A 17090-nucleotide genomic window follows, 5' to 3' on the forward strand; every position below is an offset into this window, starting at 1 on the left:
TCAGGAAGGTCAGGCAGTCGAGTGCCACAGGACCTGGGACTGCCTGGGTGGCACCATTGGGGTTTTTGCTTCAGAGACTTCCTCCTCCTCCACTAGGAGTAAATCCCCTGGAGAAATCCATGGCATCCTGGGAGAAATCCCAGTGACACAGGAGCAAGCCCTGTCAACAGCCCCTTGGTTCTGAAGTGGTGTCTCATTGTTGGTTGAGGTTGAGTTTCCCTGATATCAAGCAACTTTTCATATGCCTATTAGCCATATACATATCTTCTTAGGAGCAATGTATATTCATCCTTTGTTCATATTTAGTTGGGTTATTTGTCTTTTATTCTTTTTTTAAGGAGATTTTTTTATGGATTCTTTTTTTAAAGATTTTATTTATTTATTTATTTATTTATTTATTTATTTATTTATTTATAGAGGGAAGGGAGGGGGGAAGAGAGAGACAGACAGACAGAGAGAGACATCAATGTGCGGTTGCTGGGGGCCGTGGCCTGCAACCCAGTCATGTGCCCTGACTGGGAATCGAACCTGCGATACTTTGGTTCGCAGCCTATGCTCAATCCACTGAGCTATGCCAGCCAGGGCATTGTCTTTTACTCTTGAGCTCTAAGAGTTCTCTATACACTCCAGGTCAAAAGGGTCTTACCAGAGATATGATTTCCACAAATTCTCCCATTTTGTGGGTTGTACTTTATTTTCGTGATAGTGTCTTTTGAAGGGGAAAAAAAGTGTTTACTTTTGATGAAGCCGAACCTCCTTATTTTTCCCTTTGTGGCTCTTTTTTTGGTGTCATATCTAAAAATCTGTTGACAATCTTATGTCATGAAAACATATTCCTGTGATTCTTCCCTTCTTAAACCATCTTTACCATTTTCAAGTGTGCAGTTCGGCAGTGTCAAGTATATTTGCAGTGCTGTGCACCAGATGTTTAGAAAGTTTTCATCCTTCAACACTGTTACTCTATGCACATGAGACACTTATTCTCACACTGTCTCCTCCAGACCTGGACCACAACCTTTCCACTTCCTTGTTCGGTGACCTTGACTACTTTAGATACTTCACATGAGTGGAATCATGTAGTATTTGTCAAGTTGTCACTAGCTTATTTCACTTAACCTACTGTCCTAGATGCAGGGGTGTCCAACCTCTTGGTGTCTCTGGGCCACACAGGAAGAAGAAGAGTTTTCTTGCGCCACACATTGAATACACAAACACTAACAAAAACTGATGAGCAAGAAGAAAAGAAAAGGTTTTAAGTGAATTTGTGATTTTGTGTTGGGCTGCATTCACAACCTTCCTGGGCTGCATGTGGCCCGTGGCCCGTGGGTTGGACAGCCCTGTGAAGTTCATTATGGTGGTAGCACATGACACAGCTTCCTGCTTTTCAAGGCTCATTGTAGGTACAGATCACATTTTCTTAATCTAGTCATCTTACCCTAGCTGGTGTGGCTCAGTGGATGAGGGCAAGCCTATGAACCAAAGGGTCGCTGGTTCGATTCCCAGTCAGGTACATGCTGGTGTTTTGGGCCAGGTCCCCAGTAGAGGAACATGAGAGGTAACCATACATTGATGTTTCTCCCACTCTCTTCCTCCTTCCTTTCCCCTCTCTCTAAAAATAAATAAATAAAATCTTTAAAAAATCTAGTCATCCATTGATGGATATTTGGGTTTCTCCTGGCTGTTGTGAAAAATGCTGCAACGAATGTGGGCATGCAAATACTTCTTTGAGATCCTGCTTTGAATTCTTTTGGAGAGTGGGTTGAGGGATCACATGGTAGTTATAGTTTTAATTTTTTGAGAAAATTCCAACTTGGGGCATGTCCTTCTTATAAAGTTGTTTACGTTTTTATTCTATCTATAGACAGTCAAATTATATAATGTGATACTTTGTGGGGTCATATATGCCATTGCATTGTATGTATCACATTGCCTTAGACTTCTTTCAACATTCTGACTTCAGAATAATAAAAATTATATATTCGTGTCATTTAATTTTTGAGTTGTTTATAATTTTGCATTATGTGGATATGTTAAAAATAATTTACAATGTCTTGTAGAACTTAAAAAATATAATTGACTGTAGATGCAAAGTTTTCCATTCGAGGCCTTTGAAAAATTATCCATTTAGTAGACTTCAGGTAGTTGCTGTTGAAAGGTTAAAAATTCAGGTTAAAAATTTTTCTGCCCTACCTGTGATCTCCTTTGCTACATTAACTGATAACACACATTCTTGATCAACTCTGGAGCATAATATTATGTTTTCTGTCTTGTGTCTCCTTGTCCTTTCTTGTCTCTACTTCTACAGCCCCAGACATATATCTATGAGACCATCTTATACATTCTCTAAGTCTTCATCTGCTCAGGCTGCTGTGACAGAATACCACAGACTAGATGGTTCAGACGCCTTTATTTATTTATTTATTTGTCTGTTTATTTATTTATTTATTTCACATTTAATTAAATTTTTAAATTTTCAGTTAAAGTTGATATCTAATATTATATTGGTTTCAGGTGTATAGCATAGTGTTTGGACACTTACATAACTTACACGATGATTCTCCCGGCAAGCCCTGCACACATTTGACACCTTCACATCATACTTGTTGTTACAATACTATTAACTGTATTCCCTAGGCTGCACTTTACATCCCTGTGACTGACTTGTAAATGCCAATTTGCACTTCTCAATCCATTCGTCTTCTTCACCCACCCTTCCACAGTCCCCCTCCCATCTGGCAACCATCAGTTTGTTCTCTGTATTTCTGAGCTTGTTTCTGTTCTGTTTGTTCATTTATTTTGTTTTTTTGATTCCCCATATAAGTGAAATTGTATGGTACTTGTCTTTCTCTGTCTGCTTTATTTCACTTAGTATAGTACCTTCCAGGTCCAACCATGTTGTCACAAATGGTAAGATTTCCCTTTCTTATGGCCACGTAATATCTCCTGTGTGTGTGTACCATTTCTTTATCCATGTGTCTTTTGATTGGAGCATTTACTCCACTTACATTTAAAGTAATTATCAATAGGTATGTAGTTATTGCCATTTTATTAGGTTTTTTTTCTCATTGCTTTTGTAGTTCTCTGTTCCTTTCTTATTCTCTTTCTCTTTTCTGTTGTGCATTGTGCTTCAATTTCTTTCTCTTTATTTCTTGCATATTTCTTGTATATGTTTGGTTTGAGGACAGTGTGTGCTTCACATATACCAAGCTATCTTTGTAGCAGTCTATTTTAAATTGATGGTTGCTTATCTTCTAACACGTTCTAACATCACTGTCGTTTTTCACTCACCCTCTCCACGTTCATGTTTTTTGTCACTATAATTTACTTCGTGTGTGTGTCTGTCACTTAAGTTACTGTTGTAATTACACAGGATCTTCCTACTCTTGTACTCTAACCTGTGTTCTGGCTTTTGTGTTGGGTAATCCTCTGCCATTATCACGTGTTTGCCTTTGTCAGGGAGACTGTTGTTCTTTGCGATGTATTCTTACTCATATTTTTAATTTTTATTTCCTTCTTCTTAAAGGAGTCCCTTTAACATTTCTTGTAATACTAGTCTGGTGGTAGGACAACTCCTTCAGTGTTTTCCTTGTCTGGAAAACTCTTTATTGTCCTTCCATTCTAAATGATAGCCTTGCTGGGTACAGTAACCTTGATTGAAGGTCCTTGCTTTTCACCACTTTGAATATTTGGTGCTAATCTGTTCTGGCCTGCGAAGCGTTTTCACAATGACCCAGCTTAGGCCATCTTCCCATCCCTGGGCTGTCTCTCTAGCCAGAGTGATGGAGTTCTCTCATCAGCCACATCCAGAACATGGCTGTCATGTTGCCATGAGTGAGGTCGGTAACAGCAACAACAAAGCCACCTGATCTAGAACGTGAGGGTGGACAGTGCCCCCCCCCCATGAAAACTTCACTGTCATCACCCAGAGAAATTGAAGAATATTGGGAAATCAAAAGATGGATGTGAACTACACACAATCTCTTGAATTACCTTGATCATGCCACACTGAGTTTCTGAGTAGAGTTCTGAGTATCACAGTCCCTTAGGAGAAAGTTTGCCAGAAATGATCATTGTGTGGAAGAACCGAGCCTGCTTAGACTGGAAACCAGTGAGGAAACTCCAGGGTCTGTGAGCAATGATGGAATATCTCATAAAATACTTAAGTAGGTGTCATGTGTTTGCCATGTATGACTAAAGAGTCAAATCATGGGCGTGGTAGACACTCAATAGATATTTTTAATAAATGGCAGAAATCATGAGGGAAAGGCAGCTCTTATGGATTTTAAAAGACTAAGAACATTTGTGTACAAATGTACATGTTTTTTCTGCCCTTAGTAAATTACTAGAAGTAGAAATAATAACTTGTGGTTGAGTTTCCTGATATTGAACATCGTTTCATATGTTTGTTAGCCATGTGCATATGTTCTTTGGAGCAATGTTGGAATAAGAAGCATAATTCGTATCTTTAAAATAGACATGGTGTGGTTAAGATTATTATAGGAAATGAAGAATCCAAAGAACCTACTTGTACGACCCATGGACATGATCTGAAGGGTGAGAGTAAGGTGATGCAAGGCAGAGGGGGATAAAAGAGAGAAAAAATGGGGCAACTGTAATAGCATAGTCAATAAAATATATTAAAAATACTTGGTGCCAGTCTCTCCTGGCCTGTAGTTTCTGTTGAGAAATTTGTTGACATTCTTACTGAGTTTCTTTGTAGGTAACTAACTGCTTTTCTCTTGCCACTTTTCAGATAATCTTTAAACTTTGGTATTTTAATTATGAAGTGTCTTGGTGTGGGCCTCTTTAGGTTCATCTTGTTTGAGACTGAGCTTTTCTACTTGTATGTCTGTTTCCTTCACCACAGGGAAGTTTTCTGTCATTATTTCTACTAGTAGGTTTTTAATCCCTCATCTCTTCTCCTTTTACCCATGTAGTACAAATGTTGTGACACTTCATGTTGCCCCAGAGGTCCCTGAAACTAGCCACATTTTAAAAATTCTTTTTTCTTTTTGCTATGCTGTTTGGGTGTTTTCTGCCATCTTGACTTCCAAATTGTTGATTTGATTCTCTGCTTCATCTAATCTGCTATTGATTTGCTCTAATGTATCCTTCATCTCTGTTGCGCCTTCATTTCTGATTGATTCTCTTTTATATTTTCTATCTACTTGTTTATATCTCCTATCTCTTTGTTATAGTTCTGAGAACATTTATGCTTCCCCTAAGTTCATTGAGCATTCTTATGACCAGTGTTTTGAATTCTGCATCTGGTAGATTGCTTGCCTTCATTTTGTTGTGTTGCTTTTCTAGAATTTTGTCCTGTTCTTTTATTTGGGTCATATTTCCTTGCCTTCTCCTTTTGGTTGCCTCCTTGTGTTTGTTCCTATGTATTAGGTGGATATGGTACATTTCCTAGTCTTGTCAGAGTGGCCTTATATAGTATATGTCCTGTAGAACCTAGTGGCACAGACTCCCTAATTACCTGAGCCAGGGGTCCAAGGGTGTCCCATGTGTGGATTGTGCATACTCTCCTGTTGTAGTTGAGCCCTGGTTGCTGTTGCCACATCAGTTGGTGGGACTGAACTTCACGGTTACTGGTTGTGAAGATTGGCTATCACTAAAGTGGATAGATATTGTGTTTGGCCTGACCTTACTGAGTGGGACTCATTTTAGCAAAGCTCTGGTCTCTGCCAACTTCACCCTTTTGGTATTTCTTTTTGGAACTAATTAGGTGGTGCTTTGATGTGGTCTGAAGACAGCCACAAGGTGTGTTGGTATTGGGGACCTTTAGTGATGGGCTCTGGTTCAGGCTCAGGTAAGTCCCTACCTGTGTCTGGTCTGGGACCACATGGTAGAAGCTATAACATGATCTGTGATGGTTGCTGCCTGTGCTGGGCTTCAAGGCACCTGGAAGTGGTTATGTTGTAAACTGAAGCTTGGTGCCCCCAGTGCCAGACTTAGGGTTACTTAGGTACAGGGCCTGTTGAGGCCTGCTGTTGCTTCTTTGGGATTTATAAACCTTTGATAGATTTTAGAAAATTCTGCTGTGTGGGCCCAGGTCAATTATGCCAAAATTGTGTGTGATGTGGTCTCATACTACCATCTGTGTGGGGTGAGAACTGAATTACCCAGGTTAGTGAAGATTCTGATTTGGCACTGGCCTGTGACTGCAGGTTGTGTGTGGGGGCAGGGATGGAGTAAAGGGCAAGGGCTCAACAAAGGAACAATTATGCCTGCCAACACTTTAGTTCCAGAGAAAACTGCCCCACCAGCTCTTACCCTGAAGTCAGACAATTCAGTTCCTCTCCATATGTCCCTGGTGCTTTTTAAGCTGCTGACACTTTGCTAGAATTTTAGACAAGTTTTTGCAAGCAAGTATGTCTGTGCTCAAGCCCTTTAAGAGGATGTCTGATCCTAGAGCATTCCTCTGTCTCACCAGGACAGAGTCACTGCTGATTTTCACAACCAGTCATTGTGGGGACTCCTTTTCCTGCTTTGGGCTGGGGAGTCCTTTTTTGGGCTGAAACCCCTTACTCCTCCCTGGGGACCTCTGCAGACAAGATATTCCTTCCAATTCTTAACTACCACAGGTGAGTGTGGGACCACCAAGGGTGGTGGTTCTATAATTTGGCTGTAATTCTGATGTGATCATAGAAGGAGAGAAACAAACTGGTTTCCTGTTCTGCCATCTTGACCAGAAGAACAACATTATTTATTATACAGACCCTTTTCTCACAGTTCTAGAACTGGAAGCCCAAGAAGGCACCAGCAGACTTTATATCCATAAATTTTTGTTCCAGATTTTCTGATTTTTTTCTTTTCTTTGCTACATTTTACCTAATGTGGTATATCAACCTTGCATGTCACAGATTTCTTCTTTTGTAGTATCTTATCTACTGTTTTTCCCATTCACTTTAATGTATATATGCGTGGTCCCTGTACATTCAGTTTCATCATATGTTATCCAATATATTCAATTTCAACAGTCAAGGTTTAATTACAAATAATTTTTACTGCTTTATTTAGTGAAGCTGGCACTTTTAACAGCAAGAATGTGAGAGTGAGTACAGTTCCTACTAGTACAGGTTGGTGCCACCTCTTGAACTGGGTTCAGGTGCCAGCAGTTCTGTCACCATTGCTTCTGCACCATCAGTGTGGATGTCAAACAATTGTTCCAGGATGAATCATGAAATTCAGGAAAATTAACCAACAGTTTGAATAGTTCAGCACCATTTTGTTTTTGTAATCAGTGAAAATCTTCCATGATTATTTTGTACTGATGCTGAACAAGTGCAAGAAAAACAGCAAGCCTGGCCATTTTTTTGTTGGTCCATTGATTTATGAGACAAAAGTGCTGGTAAGTTATCAACTCAGTTTCGTGCTCGTATCTTTAACCGTGTAATTGGAAAGTGGCAGGGCTACTATTTATTTTACTGCATGTTGTAACAGACAACATGTACAAATGTGCAGCTAAAGTGGCTTTGTTTGAAGGAACTTGTTAAGCAGCGGGCAAGAAGCCATGTGTTCCCAGGAGGACTTGGACTCTCTGGCTTGCAGGTGGCCTTCTTGTCAGGGGAAATTCTGCTGGTGACTTAGCAGGAAATCGGCCAGTGTTTTCAGCATTGCCACCACCCCTTGTATGGCAGGGATGCAAGGGACTGAAAGGGGATAGGGACAGTGGACACCCTCACTGATAGCACAGAGCCATCACCTGCTGCCTCCTCACTTCCAAGGCCCATACAGATACAGAATGTGATAGCTTCTTATTTAATAGATGTTATTGATAGTACACCTACCATCAGAAGAGTCTTAAATACTGAATTTTCACTACTCAGCGGTGAAATAGAGAAATGGAGGGTGGTCCATGAAAGTCACTAAATGTCTTGTTTTAAGGCAAACTTGCTTAGTCTACAATATGTGCTTCTTATTTAATTGGGGTAAGAATGTATTTTCTTTTGTAAAATGATGCGACAGTGTTCAGAAAATGAAAGACTAGCAACTCTGTGAGAAATGTGCTTTATTTCTGGGTGGATGGAGAAAGGGGGAGTGGTAAAAAGTGTGACTGTTGAAGTGGCAAGAAGGCAGGTTCCCCACACACTGGCCTCCCTCAAATATTCGTGGACACTGCCCATACCCAGGGCTTAAGGCTTCCAAAGCTGGTGTGTGCTACCCACTGACCAAGCCATGGGCCTGCTGGGCCTTACATGCTGCAAACACAAGCTCAGAATCAGCCCCGACCAGCAGGGGAAAAACTTGTGCTCCCCTAATCCCAAGAGCTTGTTTGATAGAGAAGGGCCTGCAAGTCACCATGCTCATTCCAGTTCCTGCCCACACAGAGCCTGGGCTTTTCTGATCATGTAACTTAAAGCACTAGAGCTGGAGGTTAGACCCCTTTCCTGGACCCTGGGTCCCGACTGGATTCCAGTTTTAGGCCCTGGAAAGAATGTGCAGTGTGAACTTCCCTGAGAAACACACCTCCAGCAGCCTGTGATTCATAGTTTCACATTTTCAGGGCATCCCTATGGTTACTCTGCAAGTAACTGAGAACTACTACATAAAATTAATTGTTGGAAAGTACAGTCCAATTACATCAGAATAACATAAAGTAACTAAACAAACATAATTGCATTTCCTCTACTGCATCCAAAGTTTAAGCTTTAAATTATATAAAAATGAGAATTAAAAGAAGAACGCCTCCAAACATTAGGAAATTAAGATGCACACTTCTAAACAACTCCTGGTTAAAGGAAAATCTGAAGGAAAAAAAATTTAAGTGACAATTCTCAAGTTGATTTATACATTCAGTGTAGTCCTTGTCAGAATTTCAGTAGACTTTTGGGGGTAGAAATTGATAAACTGATCCTAACGTTCATATGGTAATGCAAAGAACATAAAGTACCTTATCTTGTTTGGAGAAAATATAAACCTGGAGGGCTTTCACTATCTGATTTCAAAATTTACTACAACCTGTGTTAATATACACAGTGAGATTCTGACAGAAAGGTAGACTTGTACATCAATGGCACAGAATCAGGAATATAGAAATAAAAACTTCTTGTTATGAACTGAATTTACCAAGGTCCCATGTCAATTCACTGGGGAGAAATCTTGTCTTTCTTTAAACCAAGATGTGATGCTGGGTCAAATGGATATCCACTGGCAAAACAATACAAAACAAAATAGGGCAAAAAGATACTTAAATCATACTGCACAAAAAAATAAATTCAGAATTGATCACAAACCCTAATATAAAACAAACCCTTAAAATTTCTCAAAGAAAACATAGGAGAAAGTCTTTATAACATTTAGATATGACATCAAAAGTGTGATCCATACAGGAAAAAATTGGTAAGTTGGACTTCATCAAAATTAGAAATTTTGCTCTCAAACCTCACTGTTTAAAGAATGAAAAGTCAAGCCACACACTGGAGAAAATGCTTGCAAAGAACTTATATTCAGAATATAATACACGAAGAACTTTTACAACTTAATGAAAAGATAAACAATACACTTTTTGAAATGGGCAAAAGATTTGAATAGACATTTCACTAAAGAAGATATATGAGTGGCCCTTAAGCAGATAAAAACATAGTCAAAGTCTGCCCTAGCTGGTGTAGCTCAGTGTATTGAGCACCAACCTGCAAACCAAGAGATTGATGGTTTGATTCCCAATCAGGGCACAACAAGTCTGGGCTGCAGGCTGGGTCCCCTGTTGGGGTGTTTGAGAGGCAACCACACATCGATGTTTCTCTCCTCCTCTCCTTCCCTCCCTTCCCTTCTCTCTAAAAATAAATAAATAAAATATGTTTAAAAACATAGTCAAAGTCCAAATAACATACTGCTTAACACCTAGTAGAATGCCTATAATAAAAAAGATAGGTAATACCTACTGTTGTCAATCATGTGGAAAATGTGGCAACTTTGTACACTGGGGTTGAAATGTAAAATGAGGGAGACTCTTTAGAAAGCAGTTAGGCAGTTTTTAAAAGTTCAAAGATAAACTTACCAGGACTTCGTTGCTAGGAATCTACCCAAGAGAAATGAAAACATATATTGTCACAAAGACTTGTACATGAATACACATGGCAACATTGTTCATAATAGCCCCAAACTGCAAACAATCCAAATATCCACTAATAGGTAACCAAAATATGGTACCATTATACAGTGGAATGAAAAGAAACAAAATGCTAATATGTGTCCCAACATGGATGGACTTCAAAACATTATGCAAGTGAAAGAAGCCAGACTTTAATGACTAGATATTGTGTGATTCCATTTACATGACATGTTCAGCAAACACAAATTTATAGAGACATAAAGCATCATTGTATAGAACTGGGAGTGGGAGCAGAGATTAAATCAAATCTTGTGATGGGTGCATAATTCTAAAATTAAGTGAAAGTTAATTTTCTTTTGTAATGAGTGGATTTCATGAAAAATAAATTTTATCTCAATAAAGCTTTTAAAAAGTTAATAAGAAATCTTATGTTTAGTCTTTCTATGGCTTAACTTTACCACATGCTGTCCTCAGTCTCTTACTAGCTCCTTTTTCTTATCTGGCTCTTTTCTGTGTTTTAGTCTGTAATTTTGCTTTGTTTAGGGGATTTATCTACTCTTATGCCTTCAACTGTCACCTCAATTCCTATGGTATTATATTTCCAACTAATCTGTATCTATATCTCCACTTAATTCACTTCCCAAGTCCCAAAGTGGAACTTCTAAACGTCTATTCGACAAGTCCCACTAAACAGTCCATAGACACCTCAGTCTTCATTCATTTGATATGGTCCTCGTTATCTTCACCTTCACCGTCAATCCTATAGTGCCTTTTACAAACTTATAAATTCTTCTTCCAGTCTCTAAAGTATAAATTCTTCCTAACACTGGTATAATTTTATAAAACCTTAAATATTTTAAAAAGTTTAGTGAAATTCAAGTTTTTAACCAATAAGTAAGCCTGTGATGCCCTTGGTTTCTGCTTTCATTAAGAGGATTAGTTATTAACTTAATATTCTAGTGTATGCTGTGTGCAGTTTATTTCTGTTACTCTCTTGCTCCTAGACTCAGTGGTGAATGAAATAATTTCCCTGTAGTCTAGACTTTACAGTCTAGTGATGAAAACAGGCATATAAGAAAATGAATGCGTGATAGTATCTTACCTCTAGTACAACAAATCCAGGACATTACATCCTGGAGTAGGCAATAGGGGACATGTCTTTAAATTTGTGAAATTTGAATGCTTTCCTCCCTCCATGGAGAAGTCACTGATTAATAGAAGATTAGAAGTCTTTATCAATCTCAGAAAATATTTACAATTTGATGGTTGAAAATCATGTTTTAGTTTTCATTTTCTAGGTAATTGAATAGATTGATTTTTTTTCTGTTTATGGGTCTTTTTAATTTTCACTTCCATAAACTACCTTTTCATGCCCTTTCCCATTTTTCCATGCATAGTATACTGTCTTTTCTTGTTAATTCATGGGAGCACTGATTGCACTGTGGTCCAGGCCATAATCCCACCTAGTCAAAGACCAGGCATGGTTAGGGTCTGGAGTCAGTTCTGGGAAAAGTCAAGGCCCCATAGGGTCAGGGCTGGATCAGGGTGAATCAGTCTGGAGTAGGAGGGTGCTGGAGGTTGGGATAGATCGTGGGCTGGTGGGTAGTCAGGGTCAGGGATGGGCTGAAGTGGAAATAAGGGCAGAGTCAGGCAGGGGTCAGGCTGAGGTCAGTGCTCCTGGTGATGGGTATGGAGGCATGGACTTGCAAAGGCTTTGGCCAGCCAGTGTCCCTGCTCCAGCTACTGCTGCTACTACCCTTGGCCATCAGAGGCTATGACCTTCCCCATCTGTGGCCACCTTTGCCTGGGCTCCAAGTGAGACAGTGGAGGGTGGTGCCCCACCCCTGATATACAGTCATTGGCCTGGTAGCCCCAGGTAGCATTATGTGGGTTGAACTCAAGACACTGCAGGGCTAGGGGGCCAGCTTGTGGATAAAGGTCCAGTGCCCAGAGATCTCTCAGGGCCTGGGAACAACCCCTGTGCTCCATCCTTCTTAGGTGTGAAAAGCTGCTTGTTTCAGGTTTATGGACTTTTCAGGTTTGTGGAAATTAAAGGGAAGTCCACAGAGTGGGCTGAGGTCAGCCACTTGTGAGTAACAGCTGGTGAAAGAGGTCTGACCTCTGGGCCAGTTGAATGGTGAGGGATCTCAGGGAATCACCAGGGTGGGGTGAGTTTGATGGAGACTCAGATTTGGCACCTGCCAGTGACTATAGGCTGAGTGGGGTGAGGGCTCAGAAAATGGACAATGGCACCTGCTAGTCCAGGAGAGAGCTGCACCTTCAGTTCTCACCCTGAAGCTAGACAATTCAGTTCCTCCCTGTATATCCCTGGTGCTTTTTGAGCTGCTGTCCCAGCATTGGAGCTCAGAGTAAGTGAGTTAATCAGCAAGTATGGTGACCAGCTGGGACTCCAGCAGCCCTCTGTCTCAGCTGGATGGAAACACCACTGATTTTCACAGCTAGATGTTATGAGGATTCCTCTTTTCAGGACTGGTTGTTGGGCTGGGGGGCTGGTGTGGTTCTTGGACACCTCACTCCTCAGGGGACAAAGAAGAAATATCCCTCCTGATTCTTAACTGCCACTTATAGTAGTGGGGCCTGCCCTGTTTTCATCTCAACCCATTCTACTAGTCTAAATTGGCTTTTTATTTATATCCTTAGTTATAAATGTTTTGTTCAGCTAGTCTTGGGTGGTGGTCCTATAATTTAGATGTAATTTTGATATGCTCTTTGTATTCTGCAACTGTACTGAATTCATTTATTAGTTCTAATTTTTGTGTGTGTATGCAGAGTCATTATGATTTTGTATACATAGCATCATATCAAATAGTAACAGTTTGACTTCCTGCTTTCCAATTTGAATACTTTTTTCCTATGGCTGCCATGACTAGGACTTCTAAAATTAAGTTGAATTAAAATGGTGAGAATGGGCATCCTTGTCTTGTTCTTTATTTTAGAGGAAAACCTTTCAGCTTATTACCATTGAGTATGAGGTTAGCTGTGGATTTGTCATATACAAACTTTATTACATTGAGGTATGTCTCCTCCATACCAACTTTGTTGATAATTTTATCATAATGAGATGTTAGATTTTGTTAAATGCCATTTCTGCATTCATTGAGATAATCATATGATTTTACACTTCATTTTGTTGATGTGGTGGGTCACACTGATTGATCTGCAGATACTGAACCATTATTGCATTCCTGGAATGAATCCCACTTGATCATGCTGTATGATCATTTTAATGTATTATTGACTTTGGTTTATTAACATACTGCTGAGAATTTTTGCATCTATGTTTATCAGAGATATTGGTCTGCCATTTTATTTATTATTTTTTTGTAGTGTCTTTGTTTGGTTTTAGTACCAATGTAAGGCCAGCCTCACAGAATGAGGTTGTAAGCACTCCTTCTTCTTTAGTTTTTTTGGAATAGTTTTGGTAGAATAGTTATTAATTCTTTCTAAATGTTTGGTAAATTTCACCTGTAAAGCCATCTGGTTCTAGACAATTGTTTGTCAGGAGTTTTTGAATACTATTTCAATTTCATTACTAGAAACTGGTATCATCAGATTTTGCTTCTTCCTGATTCAGTTTTGGAAGTTTGTGTTTCTAAGCATTTATCCATTTCTTCTAGTTGTCCAAGTTTTTTGGTGTATAATTATTCATTGTATTCTCTTCTGATTCTTTGTATTTTTGTGGGGTCAGTTGTAACTTCTCCTCTTTCATGTATGATTTTATTTATTTGGACACTCTCTCTATTGATAAGTTGGGCTAAAGGTTTATAACTTTAACTTTTCAAAGAACCAGCTCTTAGTTTCATTGATCTTTTCCATATTTTACTCTCTATTACATTTATTTATTTTATCATCTTAATTATTTCTTTACTTCTACTAACTTTGGCCTTTGTTCTTCTTTTTCTGGTTCCTTTCAGTGTAATGTTTATTATTTATTTGCTATTTTTCTTGGTTCTTGAGGTGGGTCAGTATTGCTATAAGCTTCCATCTTAGTACTGTTTTTGCTGTATCCCATATATTTTGGAATGTTTCTGTTTTCATTTGCCTCCAGGTATTTTTTAGTTTCCTCTTTGATTTCTTCATTAATCCATTGGCTATTTCATAGCATCTTTAGCCTCCACATATTTATATTTTTCCTGATTTCTTCTTTTCATTGATTTCTAGTTTCATACTGCAGTGGTAAGAAAAGATGCTTGATATGATATCAGTCTTCTTCTATTTATTGAAATTCATTTAATGACCTAACATGATCAGTCCTGGAGAATGTTCCATGTACACTTGAAAAGAATGTGTATTCTGCTGTTTTGGGTGAAATGTTCTTTACATATCTGCTGAATCCATCTGACCTAATGTGTCATTTAATAACTAATGTTTTCTTGTTCATTTTCCATTTGGAGTGATCTATCCATTGATGTAAATGGGGTGTTAAAATCCCCTACTATTATTGTATTACTGTCAATCTCTCCCTTTTTGTCTGTTAGTATTTGCTTTATGTATGTGGTGCTCCTATGATGGGCACAGAAGAGTATATCTGTGATGGTGTTATTATGATGCAACATTTGTTTTTGCCTTGGAACATATTGGCATTCATTTACTTAAATATAATGTGACATATTTTTGTTAATTAAGGTACTCTGTAGATATGAATAAACATGAATGCCCATTTTATATAGTGATAAAATTTTCAAACTGCAATCAGAACTTTTGCACTGTTAAAAAAGCTCAAATTAATTAACAAAATTGTATTATGGCTTATTTCAAACACAAATAGAAATGACTATAAGGAAACAAAGTCACAACTTGTTTGAATGCTGTGCCAGAACTTTTTTTTCAATCCTCACCTCATGATATATTTTTATTGTTTTTAGAGAGAGAGGAAGGGGAGTAAGAGCAAGAGTGAGAGCGAGAGAGAGAGAGAGAGAGAGAGAGGGAGAGAGAGAGAAACATTGATGTGTGAGAGAGAGAAACATTGATGTTAGAGAGAAACATTGATTGGCTGCCTCCTGCATGAGCCCCACCTGGGAATCAGGCCTAGGCATGTGCCCTGACCAGGAATCAAACCTTCAAACTTCTGGGGTACAGCATGATGCTCCGACCAACTGAGCCACCTGGCCAGGGCCAGTTATTCTACCCATGAAGGCATATCTTGTTTTACAGTACTTTGTTTTATTGCATTCTGCAGATATTTTTTCCCCCACAAATTGAAGGTTTGTGGCAACCCTGTGTTGAGCAAGACTACGGTGCCATTTTTTTCCAACAGGCTCGGATGATAGCATTTTTTAGTGAAATAGTATTTTTAAATTAAGGTATGTACATTGTTAAGATATAATGTAATTGCACACAATAGACTACAAAATTTATATGTACTTAGAAGCTTAAAGTCAGGCCAGCCCCCGCAGGGTGCCCAGACTAGTTGTGACCTGTCTGTCTCCCAGAGGAGACAAGGAATCCTTCTCATTCCAGGGCTGACTCTGGATATTCTACTGACATGGAAGACAAGGAAGGAGGGTAGGAGCATTAGGGCTGGGAGTGGCCCTGGGGGGTAGAAGCAGCACGTTTGGAACATTGTGTGAATTATAAATGAAGATGGTTTTGTTTGGAAATGCTCTGGGAGTTCTACTCACAATTTCTAACTCAGTAGGTCTGTGTGGAGCCTGAGAACTTGCATTTCTAGCCATTTCCATGTGATGCTGACGATGCTGGTACTGGGACCACACTTTGAGAACTTTGAGCAGAGGGGCTAGAGAACAAGCTCTGAACTCAACACACTTGAGTTTAGGGTTGCCAGATAAAACACCGGATCTCAGGAAATTTTAATTTTATATAAACACAAAAAATAAGTTTTTGATCTTCACCTGAGGATATTTTTATTGTTTTATTTAATTTTTGATACTATTTGTCCCCTCCACCCAGCCCATGTCCCCCACTCCAGCCATCACCATATCATTGTCTGTGCCCATGGGCTATGCTTATATGTTCATATGTTCTTTGACCAATCTCTTCTAGTTCCCACCACCCCTCTCTACTCTGAGATCTGTCAGTCTCTTCTGTGTAGCCATGCCTCTGGTCTCATTTTTTTTCATCAGTTTATTTTATTCACTGGATTCCACATACTTTTTTAAGTGGGATCATTTGATATTTGTCTTCTTCTGACTGGCTTAGTTCGCTTAGGATAATATTCTCCAGGCCTATCCATGCTGTCACAAAGGGTAAGAGTCCCTTCCTTTTTACAGCTGTATAGTATTCCATTGTGTAAATGTACCACATCTTTTTCTTTTGAATCATCACCCAAGGACAAGTTTATTGATTTCAGGGAAAAAGTGGGAGAGAGAGAGAGAGAGAGACAGAGAGAGACAGAGAGAGAGAGAGAGAGAGACATGTGGCTGTGAGAGAGAAACATCAATCAGTAGCCTCCCATACATGCTCCGACTAGGGATTAAACACACAACTTAGGTATGTGCCTTGACCAGAAATCAAACCCACAACCTTTTGGTGTATAGGATGACACTCCAACCAACTGAGCCACCCAGCCAGAGCATAAATTATTTTTAATACAAATATGTCCTATGCAATAGACATCTATATTTTATAGGCTACATCTGACAACTCTACTAGGTTTAACTCTCAGCATTGTTATGGGAAAGCCGTGGTATTTAAGGGAACTTATTCAACCTCTTTGAGTTTCAGTATCTCCATCTACAAAATGGGGATGGTAATAATGCCATCTGTCTCCTAAAGTGCTTACCATGATGACAAGATCTTAACAAAGAGACTTGCCTATAGCAAGCACTCAGTAAATGTCAGCAGTTATTATTCACCAGTAACCTCAGGTGAGTAATGTTTTGGAGAAAAAGAAAACAGTATGCAGGGAGTGCTTTGTGAAAGGATTCTATGATTCAGATTTTTTTATTTTACATGAAGAAATATTTATCTTCTTGGGAAAGGTCCTTCTGGCTGTCCTTCCAATTTCTTTAATAGATTATAAAAAATAGATTGATTGCATCTAAGAGTG

Source organism: Phyllostomus discolor, chromosome 3 (assembly GCF_004126475.2).
Source record: "Phyllostomus discolor isolate MPI-MPIP mPhyDis1 chromosome 3, mPhyDis1.pri.v3, whole genome shotgun sequence".
Classification (NCBI taxonomy): Eukaryota; Metazoa; Chordata; class Mammalia; order Chiroptera; family Phyllostomidae; genus Phyllostomus; species Phyllostomus discolor.